Source organism: Hyla sarda, unplaced genomic scaffold, assembly GCF_029499605.1.
Source record: "Hyla sarda isolate aHylSar1 unplaced genomic scaffold, aHylSar1.hap1 scaffold_107, whole genome shotgun sequence".
Classification (NCBI taxonomy): domain Eukaryota; kingdom Metazoa; phylum Chordata; class Amphibia; order Anura; family Hylidae; genus Hyla; species Hyla sarda.
Window position 1 is genome coordinate 367,652 of NW_026607689.1, and position 17,345 is coordinate 384,996.

The 17,345-nt window shown below is 44.9% G+C and overlaps 7 non-coding genes across 7 annotated transcripts; all 7 read left to right on the forward strand.

Annotated features, from left to right (window-relative positions):
* The first annotated feature begins 2,980 nt into the window (after positions 1 to 2,980).
* Positions 2,981 to 3,164, forward strand: LOC130300120 (U2 spliceosomal RNA). The gene has a single exon (XR_008851131.1). It is a non-coding gene; the product is annotated as a U2 spliceosomal RNA (small nuclear RNA).
* Positions 3,165 to 5,263: 2,099 nt separating this feature from the next.
* On the forward strand, positions 5,264 to 5,454 carry LOC130299993 (U2 spliceosomal RNA). Its single transcript, XR_008851013.1, has one exon. It is a non-coding gene; the product is annotated as a U2 spliceosomal RNA (small nuclear RNA).
* A 2,084-nt stretch (positions 5,455 to 7,538) lies between these two features.
* LOC130299994 (U2 spliceosomal RNA) lies at positions 7,539 to 7,729 on the forward strand. The gene has a single exon (XR_008851014.1). It is a non-coding gene; the product is annotated as a U2 spliceosomal RNA (small nuclear RNA).
* A 2,091-nt stretch (positions 7,730 to 9,820) lies between these two features.
* LOC130300056 (U2 spliceosomal RNA) lies at positions 9,821 to 10,011 on the forward strand. The gene has a single exon (XR_008851071.1). It is a non-coding gene; the product is annotated as a U2 spliceosomal RNA (small nuclear RNA).
* Positions 10,012 to 12,093: 2,082 nt separating this feature from the next.
* Positions 12,094 to 12,284, forward strand: LOC130300083 (U2 spliceosomal RNA). The gene has a single exon (XR_008851098.1). It is a non-coding gene; the product is annotated as a U2 spliceosomal RNA (small nuclear RNA).
* A 2,092-nt stretch (positions 12,285 to 14,376) lies between these two features.
* LOC130299996 (U2 spliceosomal RNA) lies at positions 14,377 to 14,567 on the forward strand. The gene has a single exon (XR_008851015.1). It is a non-coding gene; the product is annotated as a U2 spliceosomal RNA (small nuclear RNA).
* A 2,091-nt stretch (positions 14,568 to 16,658) lies between these two features.
* On the forward strand, positions 16,659 to 16,849 carry LOC130299997 (U2 spliceosomal RNA). The gene has a single exon (XR_008851016.1). It is a non-coding gene; the product is annotated as a U2 spliceosomal RNA (small nuclear RNA).
* Positions 16,850 to 17,345: the final 496 nt, after the last annotated feature.

The following is a 17,345-nucleotide window of genomic DNA, read 5'->3' on the forward strand; positions in this document are numbered from 1 at the left end:
GAGTGTGTCCTTTGTTAGATACATATTATTCTGATAGTGGAAGTCATAGTTCCAGACTTGATATGTGTTTTGTGTCTAAGGGTGTGTTATGTAAGAATTATATGCAAGAAAAAGTAGGATATTCAGATCATGAGTATGTGTGTTGTGAGTTAGTATTGGATGCAGATTGTGTGAGTGGGAGGGGTGTATGGAAATTAAATGTTAAATTGTTGGAAGTGGAAGGAGTGTATGATAGATATGTTAATAAGTATAGGGGTTGGTGTAAGGAAAAGAATGATTTTCCTGATATATTGTGTTGGTGGGAATGGGTTAAGGGTCAAACAAAAGTTTTCTTTAAAAGAGAGGGATATAAGCGGAATGCTGGGAGGAAGAAGAAGTATGAATGGTTGAATAAAAGATTGGTGTTTCTCAATAAGTTAAAGAAGTATGGCTGGAGTGTGGGTGAGCAGATTGAGGTTGTGAAGAGTGATCTAAAAAATTGGTTGAATGAGAAAGGTAAAGAGTTGATGTATCAAGCAAAATTTGATAAGTTAGAGAAAGATGAGAAATGTTCGAGATATTTCTTTAAAAAAGTTATTGGGAAGAGAGAGGATATGGTAAGAGTGTATGATGATGATGGCTGTCTGGTTAAAGGTAAAGCTGTGTTGGGAGTGGTTAAAATTTTTTATGAAGAGTTGTATGCGGTAAAAGATTGTGAAGAGGACTTGCAGGATGAAGTGTTGAGAGTGCTTGATAAGAGGGTGGATGGTAGTGAATATGGGACTCTGATGAGAGAGATTGGAGAGGAGGAAGTGAAGAGGACTGTGGATAGTATGTCAAGAAATAAAACGCCTGGAGAGGATGGGTTGCCTGTTGAATTTTATGCTTGGATTTGGGATGTTGTGAAGGATGATTTGGTGGAAGTGTATAGGTATATGTGGAGGAAGGAGAGAATGGTGGAAAGTATGAAGAGTGGAGTGGTTGTGTTGATTTATAAGAAAGGTGATGTGAATGATGTGAGGAATTGGAGGCCGATAACTTTGCTGAATGTAGATTATAAGGTGTTTGCTAAAATAATTACAAATAGGATGAGAGATGTGGTTGAGCAGGTGATTGGAGAAGAACAAGTGTGTGGAGTGCCTGGGAGAAGAATAAATGAAAATTTGTGTTTGTTGAGAGATTTGTTATGGGATAGTATGAGTAGGAAACAGGAGGTTAGAGTGATGTCGATAGATTTTGAAAAGGCGTTTGATCGTCTGTCACATAGGTTTTTGTTTAGAGTATTAGTGAGAATGGGATTCCCGGGTGATTTTGTAAATGTTGTAAGGATGCTGTATGATGGAGCATATAGTAAGGTTTTGATAAACGGTTGGATGTCTGAGAAGGTGAAAGTATGTTCTGGTGTAAGGCAGGGTTGTCCGTTGTCCCCTATGGCTTTTATATGTGCTATGGAGCCATTATTAGAGATGTTGCGGCGGGATAAGTGTGTTAGAGGGTTAAAAATTCCAGGGAGTGGTGGGAGAGAAGTCAAAGTTTTGGCCTACATGGATGATGTGTGTATTTTGGGAGAGTCTGTGGCTGTTATGAGAAGGGCAAAGTTACTAGTTGGATTGTTTTGTGGAGCGTCTGGGTTTAAGGTGAATTGGTCCAAAAGTGAGTATAAATGTTTTGGTAGTATGCAAGGAAGTGAGGATGTGGGTATGAAGAATATTGAAGGTGGTATTCAGGTTTTAGGTGTTAAAATGGATGAAAGATTGGATGGGAGAGAAAGTTGGGATGATGTAGAGAAGAGAGTGTCCAAAAAATTGAGTCTTTGGAGGTTGAGAGATTTGTCTATGGTTGGGAAAGTGCTGGTTGTGAAAAGTGTAATATTGCCTATTTTATTGTATGTGGCAATAGTGTTTCCGCCAAGTTATATGGTTTTAAGGAAGTTAAAAAGAATTTTGTTTGTGTTTTTTTGGGGTACAAAAGTGGAAAGAGTGAGGAGAGAAGTTGTGATGAAGGATGGTAGTAAGGGTGGAATGGGATTTCCAAATCTAGATGTGTATTTGGGGGTGAATGTGGTGTTTGCGGTTAGAAGGATGATGAGAGGAGAAAAGAATTTTGCATGTATGTTGAGATATTTAGGTGGGCGTGTGTTATGCAAATTAGGTTGGCTGGAGAGAGATTTGAGAGTGCCTTATGCGTTTGTGTGCCCGAGTTGGTATTTGTATGTGGAAAAGTTTTTGGAGAGTTATAGGTTGATTGGTGTGAGAAAGGAGTTGTTTGAAAGTAAGAAGAATGTGTTTGGGTATGTCGCCGCAAGTGAGGTGGAGTGTCCGATTAATATGGTAAGAGGCCAGGATGTGTCTAAGGTGTGGAAGAGTTTAATGACAGATGGAATATCAAATAGACAGAGAGAGATAGGATGGCAGTGTTTGCATGGAGCCCTACCAGTAAGAGAGTTCCAAAGGAATCGAGGTATTGGAAGGAGTGAAATATGTCCGAGGGAAGATTGTAGTGGGGTTGAAAGTGTGATGCATGTGATTTGGAATTGTGACATGGCTCAGAATGTATGGAGAGGGATAGGTCCGTTGTGTAAGGAGTTGACTGGGATAAATAGGTTCTCATATGAGGTTGTGATGTTTGGTCTTAGTATGATTGGAAGAAAGAATGAAAGGGTGTTGTTTGTGTTGTTGGCGATTGTGAAGGAAGTCTTGTGGGATGTTAGAAATTTATATGTGTTTAAGAGAAAAGATGTGACTGTGGAAGGAAGTTTAAGAATGATTCTGGATAGGTTGTACACCGTTTATTTACGTGATAAAAAGAAATTAGGTGAAATAGATGCAGAGGGGATATGGAAATTTTTGAAGTGGAGACATGTTGTAAGGGTGTAATGGTGATGGTATTTGAATTTGTTTTGAATTTGCTTTGAACAAATAAAGAATGACCTAATGATGAGTTAGACTTTACCATGAGTCAAAAATGACGCGTTATCTAAGTGGTGTTTAGTCTAAACCTGAAGGTTTATAAAAAAAAAAAAAAAAAAAAAATCTGTTCTTATCAGTTTAATATCTGATACGTCCCCTATCTGGGGACCATATATTAAATGGATTTTTGAGAACGGGGGCCGATTTCGAAGCTTGCTTCCGTCGCCCTATGCATTGACCCGATATGGCAGTATCTTCGGGTACAGTGCACCACCCCCTTACAGGGTTAAAAAGAAAGATTCCTACTTTCATTGCTACCTGCTTGCTGGCTAGCCAGCTAGCCAGCCCTGTGGGCCTTGCTGCTGCTGCAGCCAAAAAACAAAAGGTGGTGCTGCTGCTGCTTCTGCTGCTTCTGCTTCTGCTTGTGTCTGGCCGCTGTTGGAGCGTCCAGGCACAGGACTTCTGCTGCTGCTGACTAAATGGCCTCCTTAATTGGATCATTTGAGTAGCCAGCACACCTGTGCAGGTAGGGCATGACATGATAGGCAGCTGCCTTGATAGCGGGTGGGTGCTGAATGTTCCTAATTGACAAAATAAGATTAATGCTTATGAAGAAATATAAAATCTCATCCCTTCCCCAATATCGCGCCACACCCCTACCCCTTAATTCCCTGGTTGAACTTGATGGACATATGTCTTTTTTCGACCGTACTAACTATGTAACTATGTAACATAACATGGGGGGGGGGGGGGGGTCTCCTGGCTGTTCACACAGGTGTGTCATTGCTGTACATTGACCATGCATTGCTTCTGTGGTATTGCAAAGGCAAAGACAAATGCTTCCAGCCATCCATTGCACTAATGGATTGGTCATCAGCTGGCTGTCTATGTCCCGCATCAATATAGACCAAAGTACAGAGGGTTAGGCTATGCTATTGTGCACCTACCTGATGCATCAGAAGGTGCGAGGCCCTTGCTAAATTCTGTGCACAGACTTTGAGATCTATACTTTAGACTGTATCTAAACCTACTCCAACATGGACTGACATTCTGGCCTACTTTCAGCCGATGCGACTTGTCTGTCGCTGAACAGTCGCTTTTTATGTATTCAGCACCTATGTATAATGTTGTAAAAATGCTCTAGAAGCTAAAGTCGCAGAAATGTCACACATATTTGGCCTGCAACTTTCTGTGCGACAAATTCAGACAGGAAAAATCAGTATAAATCCTTAGAAAATTATCCCCCAGTGTCTCCATCTGCTGGCGGTATTGAATAAGCATTGCTGCACTGATGGGGTATGCATTAGACGAAAAAAAAGAAGAAAAAGAAGAATAATACGCCCAGAAAAGAGGCGAAAAGGAGAAAAACGTAAAAAAACGTGAAAAAAAAGTAAGAGGAAGAGAAGGGAAAAAAAGGTGGAAATGGGTTTAAAAGTGATTTCGGCGGAGAAATATATATATATATATATATATATATATATATATATATATATATATATATACGCGCACACACACACATATATATAAACGTATTCTCCGTTGAGATATTGCAGCCGCTGCTGTGTCCAGGCCCAGGAGCCTTAGCACTGTGCTGTGATGTCACTCAATACCACTGACATCACTAGGTGTAAACAACATCTCTCCTTTGCTGTGTATGTGACTATGGAGCTGTTTGGTGATGTCGTCTATTATGGCCTTCATAGAAGCAACAGGAGATTGTTGCATCCATCTAGAACCCTCAGAACTACAGTGCTATGATGTCACTCACTTCCACAGGCCTTGCAGAGTGTAAACAACAACAACCCAGCTTTGTTGTGTATGTAACCATAGGGATTTGTGATGTCACCTAGAACCTTCACAGCAGCGACAGCTTTATGAGGAGCATCAGCACTGCTCTGCCTGAGCAGAACCATCACCGCCATAGGTTGTCAAATAACCCGGGTTTAACCCACACAGGTAAGTCCAATGGGGTGCAGGCATGTCCTCTATGCTTACAGCTTCCCGTGGGTGTTGGTTTGATACCGTTTGGGGACAGCCAAGGAGGCATCTGCAGGCAACAAAGGTAGGTGTGTGCTTGTGTGTGTGTTTCCTATGCAGATCCTAAGCCCAGTGTCACATGCAAGTAGGAGGAGTAAGAAGGGTTCCTGGCAAATCCGGGTTATGGATTGCATTTAAAAAGGCCCCGTGGGAGTGCAATGGGCCCCTGTCTTGCTGCTTAGCAATAATGGTATGGGTTTAGGTTCTGCTGTGTGTACTGGTGGTTGACTGCCCCCCAGCCCAGAGTGTGCATGGAAAATTGTCTGGCAGCCTCCCTGACAGCAAGCAGTGATAGTGCCCATGAAGGGCACCTTGTTGGGCCCGCCCCTTTCACGGTTATCGCTTCTCGGCCTTTTGGCTAAGATCAAGTGTAGTATCTGTTCTTATCAGTTTAATATCTGATACGTCCCCTATCTGGGGACCATATATTAAATGGATTTTTGAGAACGGGGGCCGATTTCGAAGCTTGCTTCCGTCGCCCTATGCATTGACCCGATATGGCAGTATCTTCGGGTACAGTGCACCACCCCCTTACAGGGTTAAAAAGAAAGATTCCTACTTTCATTGCTACCTGCTTGCTGGCTAGCCAGCTAGCCAGCCCTGTGGGCCTTGCTGCTGCTGCAGCCAAAAAACAAAAGGTGGTGCTTCTGCTGCTTCTGCTTCTGCTTGTGTCTGGCCGCTGTTGGAGCGTCCAGGCACAGGACTTCTGCTGCTGCTGACTAAATGGCCTCCTTAATTGGATCATTTGAGTAGCCAGCACACCTGTGCAGGTAGGGCATGACATGATAGGCAGCTGCCTTGATAGCGGGTGGGTGCTGAATGTTCCTAATTGACAAAATAAGATTAATGCTTATGAAGAAATATAAAATCTCATCCCTTCCCCAATATCGCGCCACACCCCTACCCCTTAATTCCCTGGTTGAACTTGATGGACATATGTCTTTTTTCGACCGTACTAACTATGTAACTATGTAACATAACATGGGGGGGGGGGGGGGGTCTCCTGGCTGTTCACACAGGTGTGTCATTGCTGTACATTGACCATGCATTGCTTCTGTGGTATTGCAAAGGCAAAGACAAATGCTTCCAGCCATCCATTGCACTAATGGATTGGTCATCAGCTGGCTGTCTATGTCCCGCATCAATATAGACCAAAGTACAGAGGGTTAGGCTATGCTATTGTGCACCTACCTGATGCATCAGAAGGTGCGAGGCCCTTGCTAAATTCTGTGCACAGACTTTGAGATCTATACTTTAGACTGTATCTAAACCTGCTCCAACATGGACTGACATTCTGGCCTACTTTCAGCCGATGCGACTTGTCTGTCGCTGAACAGTCGCTTTTTATGTATTCAGCACCTATGTATAATGTTGTAAAAATGCTCTAGAAGCTAAAGTCGCAGAAATGTCACACATATTTGGCCTGCAACTTTCTGTGCGACAAATTCAGACAGGAAAAATCAGTATAAATCCTTAGAAAATTATCCCCCAGTGTCTCCATCTGCTGGCGGTATTGAATAAGCATTGCTGCACTGATGGGGTATGCATTAGACGAAAAAAAAGAAGAAAAAGAAGAATAATACGCCCAGAAAAGAGGCGAAAAGGAGAAAAACGTAAAAAAACGTGAAAAAAAAGTAAGAGGAAGAGAAGGGAAAAAAAGGTGGAAATGGGTTTAAAAGTGATTTCGGCGGAGAAATATATATATATATATATATATATATATATATATATCTATATACGCGCACACACACACACATATATATAAACGTATTCTCCGTTGAGATATTGCAGCCGCTGCTGTGTCCAGGCCCAGGAGCCTTAGCACTGTGCTGTGATGTCACTCAATACCACTGACATCACTAGGTGTAAACAACATCTCTCCTTTGCTGTGTATGTGACTATGGAGCTGTTTGGTGATGTCGTCTATTATGGCCTTCATAGAAGCAACAGGAGATTGTTGCATCCATCTAGAACCCTCAGAACTACAGTGCTATGATGTCACTCACTTCCACAGGCCTTGCAGAGTGTAAACAACAACAACCCAGCTTTGTTGTGTATGTAACCATAGGGATTTGTGATGTCACCTAGAACCTTCACAGCAGCGACAGCTTTATGAGGAGCATCAGCACTGCTCTGCCTGAGCAGAACCATCACCGCCATAGGTTGTCAAATAACCCGGGTTTAACCCACACAGGTAAGTCCAATGGGGTGCAGGCATGTCCTCTATGCTTACAGCTTCCCGTGGGTGTTGGTTTGATACCGTTTGGGGACAGCCAAGGAGGCATCTGCAGGCAACAAAGGTAGGTGTGTGCTTGTGTGTGTGTTTCCTATGCAGATCCTAAGCCCAGTGTCACATGCAAGTAGGAGGAGTAAGAAGGGTTCCTGGCAAATCCGGGTTATGGATTGCATTTAAAAAGGCCCCGTGGGAGTGCAATGGGCCCCTGTCTTGCTGCTTAGCAATAATGGTATGGGTTTAGGTTCTGCTGTGTGTACTGGTGGTTGACTGCCCCCCAGCCCAGAGTGTGCATGGAAAATTGTCTGGCAGCCTCCCTGACAGCAAGCAGTGATAGTGCCCATGAAGGGCACCTTGTTGGGCCCGCCCCTTTCACGGTTATCGCTTCTCGGCCTTTTGGCTAAGATCAAGTGTAGTATCTGTTCTTATCAGTTTAATATCTGATACGTCCCCTATCTGGGGACCATATATTAAATGGATTTTTGAGAACGGGGGCCGATTTCGAAGCTTGCTTCCGTCGCCCTATGCATTGACCCGATATGGCAGTATCTTCGGGTACAGTGCACCACCCCCTTACAGGGTTAAAAAGAAAGATTCCTACTTTCATTGCTACCTGCTTGCTGGCTAGCCAGCTAGCCAGCCCTGTGGGCCTTGCTGCTGCTGCAGCCAAAAAACAAAAGGTGGTGCTGCTGCTGCTTCTGCTGCTTCTGCTTCTGCTTGTGTCTGGCCGCTGTTGGAGCGTCCAGGCACAGGACTTCTGCTGCTGCTGACTAAATGGCCTCCTTAATTGGATCATTTGAGTAGCCAGCACACCTGTGCAGGTAGGGCATGACATGATAGGCAGCTGCCTTGATAGCGGGTGGGTGCTGAATGTTCCTAATTGACAAAATAAGATTAATGCTTATGAAGAAATATAAAATCTCATCCCTTCCCCAATATCGCGCCACACCCCTACCCCTTAATTCCCTGGTTGAACTTGATGGACATATGTCTTTTTTCGACCGTACTAACTATGTAACTATGTAACATAACATGGGGGGGGGGGGGGTCTCCTGGCTGTTCACACAGGTGTGTCATTGCTGTACATTGACCATGCATTGCTTCTGTGGTATTGCAAAGGCAAAGACAAATGCTTCCAGCCATCCATTGCACTAATGGATTGGTCATCAGCTGGCTGTCTATGTCCCGCATCAATATAGACCAAAGTACAGAGGGTTAGGCTATGCTATTGTGCACCTACCTGATGCATCAGAAGGTGCGAGGCCCTTGCTAAATTCTGTGCACAGACTTTGAGATCTATACTTTAGACTGTATCTAAACCTGCTCCAACATGGACTGACATTCTGGCCTACTTTCAGCCGATGCGACTTGTCTGTCGCTGAACAGTCGCTTTTTATGTATTCAGCACCTATGTATAATGTTGTAAAAATGCTCTAGAAGCTAAAGTCGCAGAAATGTCACACATATTTGGCCTGCAACTTTCTGTGCGACAAATTCAGACAGGAAAAATCAGTATAAATCCTTAGAAAATTATCCCCCAGTGTCTCCATCTGCTGGCGGTATTGAATAAGCATTGCTGCACTGATGGGGTATGCATTAGACGAAAAAAATGAAGAAAAAGAAGAATAATACGCCCAGAAAAGAGGCGAAAAGGAGAAAAACGTAAAAAAACGTGAAAAAAAAGTAAGAGGAAGAGAAGGGAAAAAAAGGTGGAAATGGGTTTAAAAGTGATTTCGGCGGAGAAATATATATATATATATATATATATATATATATATATATATATACGCGCACACACACACACATATATATAAACGTATTCTCCGTTGAGATATTGCAGCCGCTGCTGTGTCCAGGCCCAGGAGCCTTAGCACTGTGCTGTGATGTCACTCAATACCACTGACATCACTAGGTGTAAACAACATCTCTCCTTTGCTGTGTATGTGACTATGGAGCTGTTTGGTGATGTCGTCTATTATGGCCTTCATAGAAGCAACAGGAGATTGTTGCATCCATCTAGAACCCTCAGAACTACAGTGCTATGATGTCACTCACTTCCACAGGCCTTGCAGAGTGTAAACAACAACAACCCAGCTTTGTTGTGTATGTAACCATAGGGATTTGTGATGTCACCTAGAACCTTCACAGCAGCGACAGCTTTATGAGGAGCATCAGCACTGCTCTGCCTGAGCAGAACCATCACCGCCATAGGTTGTCAAATAACCCGGGTTTAACCCACACAGGTAAGTCCAATGGGGTGCAGGCATGTCCTCTATGCTTACAGCTTCCCGTGGGTGTTGGTTTGATACCGTTTGGGGACAGCCAAGGAGGCATCTGCAGGCAACAAAGGTAGGTGTGTGCTTGTGTGTGTGTTTCCTATGCAGATCCTAAGCCCAGTGTCACATGCAAGTAGGAGGAGTAAGAAGGGTTCCTGGCAAATCCGGGTTATGGATTGCATTTAAAAAGGCCCCGTGGGAGTGCAATGGGCCCCTGTCTTGCTGCTTAGCAATAATGGTATGGGTTTAGGTTCTGCTGTGTGTACTGGTGGTTGACTGCCCCCCAGCCCAGAGTGTGCATGGAAAATTGTCTGGCAGCCTCCCTGACAGCAAGCAGTGATAGTGCCCATGAAGGGCACCTTGTTGGGCCCGCCCCTTTCACGGTTATCGCTTCTCGGCCTTTTGGCTAAGATCAAGTGTAGTATCTGTTCTTATCAGTTTAATAACTGATACGTCCCCTATCTGGGGACCATATATTAAATGGATTTTTGAGAACGGGGGCCGATTTCGAAGCTTGCTTCCGTCGCCCTATGCATTGACCCGATATGGCAGTATCTTCGGGTACAGTGCACCACCCCCTTACAGGGTTAAAAAGAAAGATTCCTACTTTCATTGCTACCTGCTTGCTGGCTAGCCAGCTAGCCAGCCCTGTGGGCCTTGCTGCTGCTGCAGCCAAAAAACAAAAGGTGGTGCTGCTGCTGCTTCTGCTGCTTCTGCTTGTGTCTGGCCGCTGTTGGAGCGTCCAGGCACAGGACTTCTGCTGCTGCTGACTAAATGGCCTCCTTAATTGGATCATTTGAGTAGCCAGCACACCTGTGCAGGTAGGGCATGACATGATAGGCAGCTGCCTTGATAGCGGGTGGGTGCTGAATGTTCCTAATTGACAAAATAAGATTAATGCTTATGAAGAAATATAAAATCTCATCCCTTCCCCAATATCGCGCCACACCCCTACCCCTTAATTCCCTGGTTGAACTTGATGGACATATGTCTTTTTTCGACCGTACTAACTATGTAACTATGTAACATAACATGGGGGGGGGGGGGGGTCTCCTGGCTGTTCACACAGGTGTGTCATTGCTGTACATTGACCATGCATTGCTTCTGTGGTATTGCAAAGGCAAAGACAAATGCTTCCAGCCATCCATTGCACTAATGGATTGGTCATCAGCTGGCTGTCTATGTCCCGCATCAATATAGACCAAAGTACAGAGGGTTAGGCTATGCTATTGTGCACCTACCTGATGCATCAGAAGGTGCGAGGCCCTTGCTAAATTCTGTGCACAGACTTTGAGATCTATACTTTAGACTGTATCTAAACCTGCTCCAACATGGACTGACATTCTGGCCTACTTTCAGCCGATGCGACTTGTCTGTCGCTGAACAGTCGCTTTTTATGTATTCAGCACCTATGTATAATGTTGTAAAAATGCTCTAGAAGCTAAAGTCGCAGAAATGTCACACATATTTGGCCTGCAACTTTCTGTGCGACAAATTCAGACAGGAAAAATCAGTATAAATCCTTAGAAAATTATCCCCCAGTGTCTCCATCTGCTGGCGGTATTGAATAAGCATTGCTGCACTGATGGGGTATGCATTAGACGAAAAAAAAAGAAGAAAAAGAAGAATAATAATACGCCCAGAAAAGAGGCGAAAAGGAGAAAAACGTAAAAAAACGTGAAAAAAAAGTAAGAGGAAGAGAAGGGAAAAAAAGGTGGAAATGGGTTTAAAAGTGATTTCGGCGGAGAAATATATATATATATATATATATATATATATATATATATGCGCACACACACACATATATATAAACGTATTCTCCGTTGAGATATTGCAGCCGCTGCTGTGTCCAGGCCCAGGAGCCTTAGCACTGTGCTGTGATGTCACTCAATACCACTGACATCACTAGGTGTAAACAACATCTCTCCTTTGCTGTGTATGTGACTATGGAGCTGTTTGGTGATGTCGTCTATTATGGCCTTCATAGAAGCAACAGGAGATTGTTGCATCCATCTAGAACCCTCAGAACTACAGTGCTATGATGTCACTCACTTCCACAGGCCTTGCAGAGTGTAAACAACAACAACCCAGCTTTGTTGTGTATGTAACCATAGGGATTTGTGATGTCACCTAGAACCTTCACAGCAGCGACAGCTTTATGAGGAGCATCAGCACTGCTCTGCCTGAGCAGAACCATCACCGCCATAGGTTGTCAAATAACCCGGGTTTAACCCACACAGGTAAGTCCAATGGGGTGCAGGCATGTCCTCTATGCTTACAGCTTCCCGTGGGTGTTGGTTTGATACCGTTTGGGGACAGCCAAGGAGGCATCTGCAGGCAACAAAGGTAGGTGTGTGCTTGTGTGTGTGTTTCCTATGCAGATCCTAAGCCCAGTGTCACATGCAAGTAGGAGGAGTAAGAAGGGTTCCTGGCAAATCCGGGTTATGGATTGCATTTAAAAAGGCCCCGTGGGAGTGCAATGGGCCCCTGTCTTGCTGCTTAGCAATAATGGTATGGGTTTAGGTTCTGCTGTGTGTACTGGTGGTTGACTGCCCCCCAGCCCAGAGTGTGCATGGAAAATTGTCTGGCAGCCTCCCTGACAGCAAGCAGTGATAGTGCCCATGAAGGGCACCTTGTTGGGCCCGCCCCTTTCACGGTTAGCGCTTCTCGGCCTTTTGGCTAAGATCAAGTGTAGTATCTGTTCTTATCAGTTTAATATCTGATACGTCCCCTATCTGGGGACCATATATTAAATGGATTTTTGAGAACGGGGGCCGATTTCGAAGCTTGCTTCCGTCGCCCTATGCATTGACCCGATATGGCAGTATCTTCGGGTACAGTGCACCACCCCCTTACAGGGTTAAAAAGAAAGATTCCTACTTTCATTGCTACCTGCTTGCTGGCTAGCCAGCTAGCCAGCCCTGTGGGCCTTGCTGCTGCTGCAGCCAAAAAACAAAAGGTGGTGCTGCTGCTGCTTCTGCTGCTTCTGCTTCTGCTTGTGTCTGGCCGCTGTTGGAGCGTCCAGGCACAGGACTTCTGCTGCTGCTGACTAAATGGCCTCCTTAATTGGATCATTTGAGTAGCCAGCACACCTGTGCAGGTAGGGCATGACATGATAGGCAGCTGCCTTGATAGCGGGTGGGTGCTGAATGTTCCTAATTGACAAAATAAGATTAATGCTTATGAAGAAATATAAAATCTCATCCCTTCCCCAATATCGCGCCACACCCCTACCCCTTAATTCCCTGGTTGAACTTGATGGACATATGTCTTTTTTCGACCGTACTAACTATGTAACTATGTAACATAACATGGGGGGGGGGGGGGGTCTCCTGGCTGTTCACACAGGTGTGTCATTGCTGTACATTGACCATGCATTGCTTCTGTGGTATTGCAAAGGCAAAGACAAATGCTTCCAGCCATCCATTGCACTAATGGATTGGTCATCAGCTGGCTGTCTATGTCCCGCATCAATATAGACCAAAGTACAGAGGGTTAGGCTATGCTATTGTGCACCTACCTGATGCATCAGAAGGTGCGAGACCCTTGCTAAATTCTGTGCACAGACTTTGAGATCTATACTTTAGACTGTATCTAAACCTGCTCCAACATGGACTGACATTCTGGCCTACTTTCAGCCGATGCGACTTGTCTGTCGCTGAACAGTCGCTTTTTATGTATTCAGCACCTATGTATAATGTTGTAAAAATGCTCTAGAAGCTAAAGTCGCAGAAATGTCACACATATTTGGCCTGCAACTTTCTGTGCGACAAATTCAGACAGGAAAAATCAGTATAAATCCTTAGAAAATTATCCCCCAGTGTCTCCATCTGCTGGCGGTATTGAATAAGCATTGCTGCACTGATGGGGTATGCATTAGACGAAAAAAAAGAAGAAAAAGAAGAATAATACGCCCAGAAAAGAGGCGAAAAGGAGAAAAACGTAAAAAAACGTGAAAAAAAAGTAAGAGGAAGAGAAGGGAAAAAAAGGTGGAAATGGGTTTAAAAGTGATTTCGGCGGAGACATATATATATATATATATATATATATATATATATATATATATATACGCGCACACACACACATATATATAAACGTATTCTCCGTTGAGATATTGCAGCCGCTGCTGTGTCCAGGCCCAGGAGCCTTAGCACTGTGCTGTGATGTCACTCAATACCACTGACATCACTAGGTGTAAACAACATCTCTCCTTTGCTGTGTATGTGACTATGGAGCTGTTTGGTGATGTCGTCTATTATGGCCTTCATAGAAGCAACAGGAGATTGTTGCATCCATCTAGAACCCTCAGAACTACAGTGCTATGATGTCACTCACTTCCACAGGCCTTGCAGAGTGTAAACAACAACAACCCAGCTTTGTTGTGTATGTAACCATAGGGATTTGTGATGTCACCTAGAACCTTCACAGCAGCGACAGCTTTATGAGGAGCATCAGCACTGCTCTGCCTGAGCAGAACCATCACCGCCATAGGTTGTCAAATAACCCGGGTTTAACCCACACAGGTAAGTCCAATGGGGTGCAGGCATGTCCTCTATGCTTACAGCTTCCCGTGGGTGTTGGTTTGATACCGTTTGGGGACAGCCAAGGAGGCATCTGCAGGCAACAAAGGTAGGTGTGTGCTTGTGTGTGTGTTTCCTATGCAGATCCTAAGCCCAGTGTCACATGCAAGTAGGAGGAGTAAGAAGGGTTCCTGGCAAATCCGGGTTATGGATTGCATTTAAAAAGGCCCCGTGGGAGTGCAATGGGCCCCTGTCTTGCTGCTTAGCAATAATGGTATGGGTTTAGGTTCTGCTGTGTGTACTGGTGGTTGACTGCCCCCCAGCCCAGAGTGTGCATGGAAAATTGTCTGGCAGCCTCCCTGACAGCAAGCAGTGATAGTGCCCATGAAGGGCACCTTGTTGGGCCCGCCCCTTTCACGGTTATCGCTTCTCGGCCTTTTGGCTAAGATCAAGTGTAGTATCTGTTCTTATCAGTTTAATATCTGATACGTCCCCTATCTGGGGACCATATATTAAATGGATTTTTGAGAACGGGGGCCGATTTCGAAGCTTGCTTCCGTCGCCCTATGCATTGACCCGATATGGCAGTATCTTCGGGTACAGTGCACCACCCCCTTACAGGGTTAAAAAGAAAGATTCCTACTTTCATTGCTACCTGCTTGCTGGCTAGCCAGCTAGCCAGCCCTGTGGGCCTTGCTGCTGCTGCAGCCAAAAAACAAAAGGTGGTGCTGCTGCTGCTTCTGCTGCTTCTGCTTCTGCTTGTGTCTGGCCGCTGTTGGAGCGTCCAGGCACAGGACTTCTGCTGCTGCTGACTAAATGGCCTCCTTAATTGGATCATTTGAGTAGCCAGCACACCTGTGCAGGTAGGGCATGACATGATAGGCAGCTGCCTTGATAGCGGGTGGGTGCTGAATGTTCCTAATTGACAAAATAAGATTAATGCTTATGAAGAAATAAAAAATCTCATCCCTTCCCCAATATCGCGCCACACCCCTACCCCTTAATTCCCTGGTTGAACTTGATGGACATATGTCTTTTTTCGACCGTACTAACTATGTAACTATGTAACATAACATGGGGGGGGGGGGGGGGTCTCCTGGCTGTTCACACAGGTGTGTCATTGCTGTACATTGACCATGCATTGCTTCTGTGGTATTGCAAAGGCAAAGACAAATGCTTCCAGCCATCCATTGCACTAATGGATTGGTCATCAGCTGGCTGTCTATGTCCCGCATCAATATAGACCAAAGTACAGAGGGTTAGGCTATGCTATTGTGCACCTACCTGATGCATCAGAAGGTGCGAGGCCCTTGCTAAATTCTGTGCACAGACTTTGAGATCTATACTTTAGACTGTATCTAAACCTGCTCCAACATGGACTGACATTCTGGCCTACTTTCAGCCGATGCGACTTGTCTGTCGCTGAACAGTCGCTTTTTATGTATTCAGCACCTATGTATAATGTTGTAAAAATGCTCTAGAAGCTAAAGTCGCAGAAATGTCACACATATTTGGCCTGCAACTTTCTGTGCGACAAATTCAGACAGGAAAAATCAGTATAAATCCTTAGAAAATTATCCCCCAGTGTCTCCATCTGCTGGCGGTATTGAATAAGCATTGCTGCACTGATGGGGTATGCATTAGACGAAAAAAAAGAAGAAAAAGAAGAATAATACGCCCAGAAAAGAGGCGAAAAGGAGAAAAACGTAAAAAAACGTGAAAAAAAAGTAAGAGGAAGAGAAGGGAAAAAAAGGTGGAAATGGGTTTAAAAGTGATTTCGGCGGAGAAATATATATATATATATATATATATATATATATATATATATATACGCGCACACACACACATATATATAAACGTATTCTCCGTTGAGATATTGCAGCCGCTGCTGTGTCCAGGCCCAGGAGCCTTAGCACTGTGCTGTGATGTCACTCAATACCACTGACATCACTAGGTGTAAACAACATCTCTCCTTTGCTGTGTATGTGACTATGGAGCTGTTTGGTGATGTCGTCTATTATGGCCTTCATAGAAGCAACAGGAGATTGTTGCATCCATCTAGAACCCTCAGAACTACAGTGCTATGATGTCACTCACTTCCACAGGCCTTGCAGAGTGTAAACAACAACAACCCAGCTTTGTTGTGTATGTAACCATAGGGATTTGTGATGTCACCTAGAACCTTCACAGCAGCGACAGCTTTATGAGGAGCATCAGCACTGCTCTGCCTGAGCAGAACCATCACCGCCATAGGTTGTCAAATAACCCGGGTTTAACCCACACAGGTAAGTCCAATGGGGTGCAGGCATGTCCTCTATGCTTACAGCTTCCCGTGGGTGTTGGTTTGATACCGTTTGGGGACAGCCAAGGAGGCATCTGCAGGCAACAAAGGTAGGTGTGTGCTTGTGTGTGTGTTTCCTATGCAGATCCTAAGCCCAGTGTCACATGCAAGTAGGAGGAGTAAGAAGGGTTCCTGGCAAATCCGGGTTATGGATTGCATTTAAAAAGGCCCCGTGGGAGTGCAATGGGCCCCTGTCTTGCTGCTTAGCAATAATGGTATGGGTTTAGGTTCTGCTGTGTGTACTGGTGGTTGACTGCCCCCCAGCCCAGAGTGTGCATGGAAAATTGTCTGGCAGCCTCCCTGACAGCAAGCAGTGATAGTGCCCATGAAGGGCACCTTGTTGGGCCCGCCCCTTTCACGGTTATCGCTTCTCGGCCTTTTGGCTAAGATCAAGTGTAGTATCTGTTCTTATCAGTTTAATATCTGATACGTCCCCTATCTGGGGACCATATATTAAATGGATTTTTGAGAACGGGGGCCGATTTCGAAGCTTGCTTCCGTCGCCCTATGCATTGACCCGATATGGCAGTATCTTCGGGTACAGTGCACCACCCCCTTACAGGGTTAAAAAGAAAGATTCCTACTTTCATTGCTACCTGCTTGCTGGCTAGCCAGCTAGCCAGCCCTGTGGGCCTTGCTGCTGCTGCAGCCAAAAAACAAAAGGTGGTGCTGCTGCTGCTTCTGCTTCTGCTTGTGTCTGGCCGCTGTTGGAGCGTCCAGGCACAGGACTTCTGCTGCTGCTGACTAAATGGCCTCCTTAATTGGATCATTTGAGTAGCCAGCACACCTGTGCAGGTAGGGCATGACATGATAGGCAGCTGCCTTGATAGCGGGTGGGTGCTGAATGTTCCTAATTGACAAAATAAGATTAATGCTTATGAAGAAATATAAAATCTCATCCCTTCCCCAATATCGCGCCACACCCCTACCCCTTAATTCCCTGGTTGAACTTGATGGACATATGTCTTTTTTCGACCGTACTAACTATGTAACTATGTAACATAACATGGGGGGGGGGGGGGGGGGGTCTCCTGGCTGTTCACACAGGTG